Source organism: Tursiops truncatus, chromosome 8, assembly GCF_011762595.2.
Source record: "Tursiops truncatus isolate mTurTru1 chromosome 8, mTurTru1.mat.Y, whole genome shotgun sequence".
Lineage (NCBI taxonomy): Eukaryota > Metazoa > Chordata > Mammalia > Artiodactyla > Delphinidae > Tursiops > Tursiops truncatus.
The window spans coordinates 78558923-78568440 of NC_047041.1; positions in this window are offsets into that span (position 1 = coordinate 78558923).

Sequence of the window (9518 nt, forward strand, 5' to 3'; positions counted from 1 at the left end):
TGTAATGTGAACCCCCAGAGGCTTGCTCGGGCTTCTGCTAAAAGCGAGGGTCCTAAGAATGCCGAAGGAAAAGAAGCCATTAAGAAAACTTGCAATCATTTGGGGGCATTAAGAAGATCAAGGCAGGTTATCTGGATGTCTGGGAAAGTCGGACTTGATGACTACTTTCCAGGTCCATATGATTTAACACACAGGATTCTTATTATAGTCAGTATTCTGCCTTAGGTGAATGGCCCCTCTCCCCATCCCTGCTCATTTTTCCTCTGAGTCTCTGTGGCTTCACCCAAGACAATGTCATCCATTCTTATTGGGGCCTTTGTAAACTGAAATACCTCCAGACTAAGAAGTTAGCTTCGAGAGCCAGACATCTATTTCATTATGAATATCTGTCTAGACATAAAAGGGATCACTCAACACTTCCTGCCATGATTCTGGGAGCACCACAACAAGAGCAGACCAACACAAGACAGACACCCCACCCACCCGGGCTCTGACTAACCTTAATAGATTAGACTTTCAATAGAAGGAAATAGGGAGGCTTCTCAGTTGGTAGAAGTAATCACGCTGTGTGCAAAGACTGATTTTATCTGCTGAGTTTGTGGTTTTCCCTTCTAAAGGCAGGGGTGGTTTTCTGGTTTTCAGGGAAGTACAACAGGTTCAGCCTTACTAGCCCTTGGATTCCTTACCAAACCAAAAGGAACAAGAAGAAGATGTTGGTGGATTGGTTACTTTGTCCACAATTGGAAATCTTGTACAGAATGGCTGACCTATAGTCAATAGGTGAAGTGTGGAATGCAATTTGCTTAGGAATCATGTTAACTTATACATTTCTCCCACTCACTATCCTTTCTGCAAAATGGTGATACTGAATGTAGACCACTTAGGGCTGATGAATTCACAGTGGGGTTGGGGTAGGGGATCAAGTCTTTTGCCTCAAGACAGAGGTTTTTCCAAGAGAATTCTCCATCTAGATTGTTATTTGAAATCTCTGAGCAACCTCTGTCTTTTAATGTACACATTCTTAGAAACAGCCTCCTTAAAGTATATTCTTCCCGTGTTTTCCATGAGGAGACCGAGGCGCCAATATAAGCATCCAACTAGATGTTGGATGTGATAAAACAAAACAAGACTTGGGAAAAATAGAAAAATAACCAAATTAACATTGCTTCCCTCAAAATTATGTCATTAGGAGGCCACATGTCTATTCTATCAAGGCTTCTTTTGCACCTAACCTTCTCTTACCTCCTTGGGAGAAGCTCTGAGTCACTTCAGGCACATGGAAAATTTAATCCAAATACCTCAGAATTATTTCTTTTTTTAACCAAAGAAAATTGACATTCCCTACGATGTCCTACTCTTTTCATGCAATTCGGTACCTAAAGATTTTTAGTATTTCCAAATGTCAAATCCCTCATCAAAGGATTATTTGCAGCTATTAAGGGCATTCCAAAGAGTGCAACACAGACGTTTAAGGTAATTTTAAAGTTTTAAACAATTATTTTGGATTGAGCCTTTCTAAGGAGGTGGCCACTTTGAGGAATACTCTGCCTTTTGCATACATACATTCAGGTCTCCTTTTTGCACAAACTACAGAGGGTCCCAGTCTCATTGTATTCTATGTAAATAGAACTTCTTGGGATTTGGAAACAGGAGGACTCTATGTATATCCTACTCTGTTTGGGAAAATGTAATACTATAACTCAAGAGTCACTCTCCTAGTCTTCATAGCAAGCATCCTTTTCACCAGTCTAAGTCCAAATTTCAGACAATTTTTTTAAAGTATATTTTTATCCTGAGAAATCACTGGGTGATGGCCCTATTTTATTGCTAAATTCTTTGTCATACTTATGAGCCTTTCAAAGCAATAGGAACTACCTTCTGGAGATGTTTAGGTTTGTATATTTTCACATCACACTGTAAATATACACACTGTGTATATTTACACATCACACTGTAAGGACAAAAGTGGCAAAGTTAGAAACATTTCTATCTTGAAGTTAATGAGCTGTTCAGGGTTAGTCAAAAGGCTCAGATTTTTTTGTTTTTTTTGGGGTACGCGGGCCTCTCACTGTTGTGGCCTCTCCCGTTGCAGAGCACAGGCTCCGGACATGCAGGCTCAGCGGCCATGGCTCACTGGCCCAGCTGCTCTGCGGCATGTGGGATCTTCCCGGACCGGGGTACGAACCCGTGTCCCCTGCATCGGCAGGCGGACTCTCAACCACTGCGCCACCAGGGAAGCCTCAAGGCTCAGAATTTAAGCCTCAGATGTGGTTGAGAACTTTACTCCTGGTATTATCTTCATTTAATATTTTCATAAACCAAAAAAAAAAAAAAAGCAAACCAAAAACTCACATAATTAAGAGAGAGATTGGAAAAATGATAGATACTCTTTTAAAAATCCAAGAATAGGAACTGGTCATTGGCCCCCTTTAACTGGTTAGGTTTATAGGTCACATTAATCAATATTTGGTTTCATAGCAGATGTGGAGGAAGTGAAAAGTCTGGATTCCAAAAGAACCCAAGAATACTGAAAAGTATCACATTTCACACACATGGAAAAAAATGGAGAGGGAAAAAAGATTTATGTATATCTGAAAGCAAGAGGGATGAAAAAAACACAGCTCAAGTCATCAAAATCACTGTTGAGAAACCAGATTTGAATGCTACTTAGAGTTTTCTTCATTAAATTTCAACATCAGAAAGCCATGAATAACGAGTATACATCTTAGTGCACCACAGTGTGATCTGGTGTCCACCTTGTGGGGAGAACTGTCAAATCTGACATATAAATATCCACACACAAAGGCACGCAATCCATCTTTCTCTCTCTCAGTCTCTCGTACAAACATTCAAAGTTTAGTTTCTTGTATCTTTTGCAGGAGATCTTCTGTGTCTTTTGTTCATTCCACAAACATTTACTAAATTCTCTAGGAGTGCCAGCCTTTCCACTAGATATGGTGAGAAGTACAAAGAAGTTTGGCAATGAGAGCAAAGAAAAGCCAAATCATGAAAATTACTAAAGTCATAGCAAGAGACTTGAAAAAAAAATTGGAGCAAGATTGAATTTGGAGAAGGGGAACACTCGCTCCCTTACTGGCCTCCACTCAACCCAGGTGCACTTCTTAATTCCTACCGTGTGCTTGGTGTTTATCAGGTACTCCAGAGAACACGACCAGAGTGAGACAGAGCTTTCTGCTCTCACCAATCCTGAACATATCTTTTCAAGTTTTATGACACCCTTCTTTCCAAGCCTTCCTAAACCTAGTCTTCACTTGCATTCACCAAATCACACAGCTGGATGCTAGAATTCATGCCTGCCTGTTTCCAGCTGGGTTGACCGTGTAACACAGCTACAGATCTCCTACAAATAATTTGAATCTGTTGTTCATCAGTACAGTTATTTTAAGGTCGGTGCGTGACTGCTGCTGGCAGGTTGGTGAGCAGAGGAAAACAGGAAATTAACTAAATCATTTATTAACATTGAAAATAACAGATTGAAAGGTGTTGGGTCCTGGGGTAAATAGCACTTGGCCACTGCAAATAAGGGAATAAGTTGGAATTTTCCAGAGAGAAGGCTTACCTGGAAGAATTTTCCAAAATTTGGTTTTGGTGTCATGGAAAAACACTCATTTCCAACCAATGTTATTGACTGCTGAATGTGTCCTCAAGAAGACACATGCTTGCTAAGAACTATAACATGAACAGTGCCATTCAAAACCATTGCAATGATCGTGCCTTGAGTAGATCCTGAGAATAAAAGAGAAAGAATTAAAAAGGAAAGGAAATTTTTATTGTGCACCCACCATATGCCAGGCCCAGTAATAGATGTTTTCACAAGCACCATGTTATCTACGCGTCACAACAAGCCTGCGAGTCAGAATCGCCAATTTACAAAAGGAAAATAATAGAGGCTTGGAGAGACTAAATAACGTGACTGAGGTCACACAGTTTATAGACAGTGTGTGACTGAAACCAGGAGTCATGTCCTTCCATGAAACTGCAAGCTACACTCATTCAAAGGACTCTCTCCAATGAGCGGATTTATGCTAGCTTTGGGAAGAAATGCAACTTTAAAAACCAATTCTAATTAAATAATCTTTTAAGAGATGCTAAACTCTTAAATCACAGTCTGATAATTATGTATTAATCATATTTTTCGTGAAGTATATATAAGTCTAGAGTATTGTTGAGAATAGAAAAACATTTTGCTTGGACATGACCTGCTATGCTGTCCTTTCCTTTATCCTGGGACTCTTTACTGCCTTGGGAATGAGCAGTGACCCACGAAGTCAGCACTTGGGGAGGAAGGTGGGTCTGGAGGATGTCATTAATAGGGCCAAAGGATTTTATCATACAGAAATAATCAAGTAAGTGACAACTTATGGGTAAAGATGTTCATTGCAGTATTATTTATAGTGGCAAAATTTGGCAATGCCCAAATGTCCAACACAGGAGACTGGATAAATAAATGAAGCTCCTTTGGGCAATAAAAACCTTTTCATTGATTAGAAATGGTGGTGTGTTGATGGGTGATGGCTATCTGGGAGTTCATTAGACTATTTTGTGTGTGTGTTTGAAATTTCCCATAATAAAAGATTTTAAAAATACTGATATACATGTATTGACCATCGTAGAAATACTTTTGTGATAATCTTTTTATGTGGAAAAAGCAGATTATTAAATGTAATAGAAATTTCCATTATTCATCTGCATCCAGTTTTCTTCCTCTTTCAAGTACGTGGGAGGATTATACTTCCCTGCCCCCTTGCACTTGGACAATGCCATATGAGTGGTCAATAGATGTAGGCAGGACTGATGTGTGTCACTTTGGGGCTGGAGCAATTAGTTGCCAGTATGTGACTCTCCAGCCCTCTTTATTCCCTACCTCTGTAACTCATGACATTTCAAGCGGTAGAGCCTTTGACCCTGAGTGAGGGAAACATTAAACAGCTCCCTGATGAAGTAGAATGGGCATTTAGTATAAGCAAGAAATAAACCTTTGATGTCTAGAGGCACTGAGATGTTTGCTGTCACAGCATTGCTTAGCGTATCGTGATTGGTAAAAAAACAAAACCAAACAATGTAATTTGACAAGAATACTCAGCTTGCTCCCTCCTCTCTGGCAGGTCTTTGTACAAATCTCATATTCTGGGCATCTTCACTGAAGCTTATATTAAAAAAAAAAAAAAAGCCAGAGCCCATAGAATTTGGCAGATCATCTATTCCAGTTATGAACACCAGGCCCACAGAGGTCCTAGTGATGGCCTAGGACACAAGGATTCAGGGCTAGTGCCTAACATCATGGGCTTCCTCATCTAGTGCTTTATCTACCAACAATAACTACAAAAAAACCTCCTCCTCACTCAGTAGAGCCTCATATTTATACTAGTTTGGGTTCAGGTCTTGGGTTAGCATGGGCCAAGAAAAACGTGACAAGTATTGTTTCTAGTATCTACCATAAAACTCAATTAAAGCTTGTATTTTTCAGGCCTAATGGTATTTAATGCTCATTAACACATTGTCAGTCAATTTACAGAGTCATAGAGTCTCATAAAGACTTTAAAGTTCAACTGGTCCAATTATACAATTTTTAGAATTCTACATGGCTTTGTGTGAAGCACAGGAATTTGAACCAGTTGTTGTCTTGGGTCACAGAATAATAAAATGTATTAGTTACATCATTCATTCACTCAACAAAGGTGGGGAGAAGGGGACAAAATAGACCCAGTCCTCAAGATGCACACAGCCCAGTAAAATACCTGTGTGTCTCCTTAATTCTTTCTTCTACAGCCCTCCCCATCCTTCTTACTGATTTGACCTGTTTGGCCATTTTAGCACTATGTTCCTGGGTTTATTCAACAGCCTGAATTTGACTTTAGAAGGAAGTAAACTGTACTCTATAAGACATACAGAGACCCCTCTTAGGTATCTTTCATCCACTTCAGACTGCAACTCGCCCAGTGCAGTCTGCTGGAGCCTGAGTTCTCGCTCTGTTGTCTATGTTCACTGCAGTGACATCCCCCAGCCAGGACCAGTCATCACTGACAGGCACTGTGGAGACCCTTGAGGGGGCCTGGAAATAAATTGCCTTGGTGAAAAACACACCAAACTTAGCCATAAATTACCCTGACAGTAGTAACTGGAGAAAACCTGGTTCAAATAAAGATCTGTTTGCTCTGTGTTGCAGTTTCACCTCTTCCTGGGGCTAAACCCCTTGAGCGAGCCCATCACCCTTGTCAAAGAAGAACTTTTGCTTATTGAGTACCGTTTCACTCCTCAAGTACGTCCTGGCGGGAACGATGTGTACACTCCAAAATAGAGCCAGCAGGTGTAATAAGAGTAATAAGCTTGGGCAAAACACTTTTTGGTGCACAAAGCTCTTTCTTATTTACGTAGGAGAGTAGGAGATAGATTGCAGTTGAGGATGGGATATAATCAAGGTTCTTCTACCTCCCTCGTATCATTTATGACCAAATTCCAGTTTCATAGTCCAAGTTTTGTGGATCATTAGGTGCACCAAACAGTTGTGTACGAAGCTAGCTGACCTAGAGAAATACAGGCATCTTGGGCTCTGTCTGTAGTTCTAGAGCTGTGCACAGTAGCCACTAGGCACACGAAGAACTTGAAATGGGCTCGTCTGAACTGAGATTTGCTGGAGGTGTAAAATACACACAGCAGATTTTGAAAACTTAGTAGAAAAAAAGCATTTAAAGTATCTCTTTGCAATCTCCATATTGATTGAATATTGAAATAATATTTTAGATATACTGAGTGGAAGAAAATATATTATTGAAATGAATTTCACCTGTTTCTCCTTACACTTTAAAATGCAGCTACTAGCCTATTTAAAGTTATACATGTGGCTCACATTATATTTCTACCAGACAGTGTTGCTCTAAAGGCCTGTCTGGGGATGAGCTAGTTTGAACCTCCTTAACCCCTCTTTGTTAAGAGAGCAGGCCTCTCCCCAGTATGACCGTGTTGGGAATCACTTTAAAAGAATCCAGGAAACAGACTGGATTTGTCCAGAGAACTGTCTTACTTCTCCCTTTCCCTAACCCCAGGGCCAAATGAAGGAGGCCACAGAAGAGATTTTAAAAACTACCATGTCTTGAAACAAAGTGAAAATACGGCAGCCATATATGACCACAGGACTGAGGCCCAGTGGGCAGGGAAGGCGGCCAGCACCACAGTCATCAGAACAGCCAGGAATTGCTCTCTAGTCTAGTTTAGCCATCTAAGAAGCGTGCAACCAGGAAAACTAAGAAAGAGACTTCCTTTCGTCACCTTCAGGCTGTGACAGCTTCTTTGGCCAGCTCAGATAAGGTCATTCACAAAGCAGTCCTTGGCACTTGACCTTGTTTGATTCCATGACTCCATGGGAAACTGGGCGTCCTACTTCTATCCTTGCCCCAGCCAGAGAATCCCTTTTGAAACCTAAGTCAGGGCAAGTCATTCCTCTACTCAGAACTTTCCTGTGGCTTCCAAAGCTCCAACAGTAACCTGTGAGACCCCCAACACCTCCCCTGACCTCATCTCCTCCTCCTTTGCCCCAACTCACTCAACTCCTGGTGGTGCTGTGGCTCCGGCCTTTCCCTCTGATTGACTGAAGAGAGCTTTCTCTCATATCTCCATGGCTGACTGCCTCGCCTCCATTAAGCTTTGCTCTGATTTCACTTCTGTAGCAAGGCCTCCCTGACCACTCATTTCACATTACAACCTGCCCTCCTGCATTCCCAATCTTCCTTATGTTCCTCTATTTTTTTCTTTTTTCATAACACTTATTGTCTTCTAATACACTATAAAACTTACTTATTCATCTAATTGTTTACTGTCTGTCTCTCTCTATTAGAATGTAAATATCATAAAGTAGAGTCCTTGTGTGCATACTTATTTTGTTTACTGATGCAAGAAACTAGAACATTGGTAGATAGATACTCATTAAGTATTTTTTAATAAATAAAGGAAGTTATATAATGTCCACCATCCTTTTTACTCCTTTATTTTTTTAAAAAAAATTTTATTGAGGTATAGTTGATTTACAATGTTGCGTTAATTTCAGGTGTACAGCAAAGTGAATCAGTTACGTATATACATATATCCACTCTTTTTTAGATTCTTTTCCCATATAGGCCATTACAGAGTATTGAGTAGAGTTCCTTGTGTTCCTTATTAGTTATCTATTTTATATAGTGTTTATGTGTCAATCCCAATCTTCCAATTTATCCCTTCCCCACTTAAACTCCAGTAACCATACGTTTATTCATTACCTTTCCAGGATAATCTCATATCACCTGGGCTGAGAAGACCCCAGTAGAACCAGCTCATTACTCTGCCACGGTCCAGTCCAGCTGAGCCTCTTTCTACTCCTTCCTTAACAAATCCATTAGATACTTGTCAACAGGCAAAGTCAGTAATATACAAACCTTTGGCAAATGCTGGAGTACGAAGAGTTTATGATGGGATTCTCTAACAAGTCTCTGATGTACAGCTGTTTTACTATAGAATATTTAATTTTAAAAACCTGTAGGTAATAGGGAATCATTGAAACCTTTTTAGTAAGAGACAGGTGTGGTAAAAGTCGTGCTGAACTATTCATTCTTTTCGATTCTTCACGGCAATTTTCTCAGAATCAATTCAGAGAGTCATAAAACAAGCCAGTTGGTTCACATTATCTCCTGCAGGAATGCCTTCATTGAGTTACAATTTGATTGTAAACATGAAGACCTTTTATAAAGAGCTGTGCAAGGATCATCTATCTGGACAGTCTCTCTGTGCCCTTTAGAAAGTTTCTTGTTTGGTCACCAGTGGGATAATAAAAGGCTTACATGATTGTTACTACCTTAAAGGTAGTAACAGAAAAAATAACTGTTTTTGCTTCTGCAAATGAACGATTTGGTTTTCTTTTGTCAGGGAATGGCAACAATGAAATCTAATATATTTCTCTTCTTGCTTTAATTGTCAGAAAAGCTTAATTCAGAGCCCTATTATGATATTCAACTTAACTACCCATATCTTGTAACTTTGGGGGAGTGAGGAATTAAGCTCTACTGCTTGGAAGGAGGAGTATCAAAAAATCTGTGGACATGTGTTAAAACAATACAGTAATTACTAAGTGTTTGGGAGGGAGTTCCTCTGAGGTTACCAAGCATTATTTTAACTCTAAACCAAGTTCTTTCCCGCTCCAGACAGATTTTCTAAATAATAAGTATTTTCGTACTCAGGGTTCCTCACACACAGTGTACATCAGCACATATCAATCTCTGTTCACTATGCTCTACCTGGAAGATGTATTCTCTTTTATGTCATATTCCAATGGCTATACTCATAATTTTGCCCAGACTTCTAGCTATAACTCTACTGCTTCCCCTGTGTAGTACTTTTAACTCTTGCATTATATTTGGGTATAAGAGTTGTCATGGATGGTGGAGTCCACTAGACTTGCAACTGAATCTCAGGCCTGCCAAATATAGCTATGAGATATTGGGTAAGTCACTTTATCTTTCTAAACCTCATAT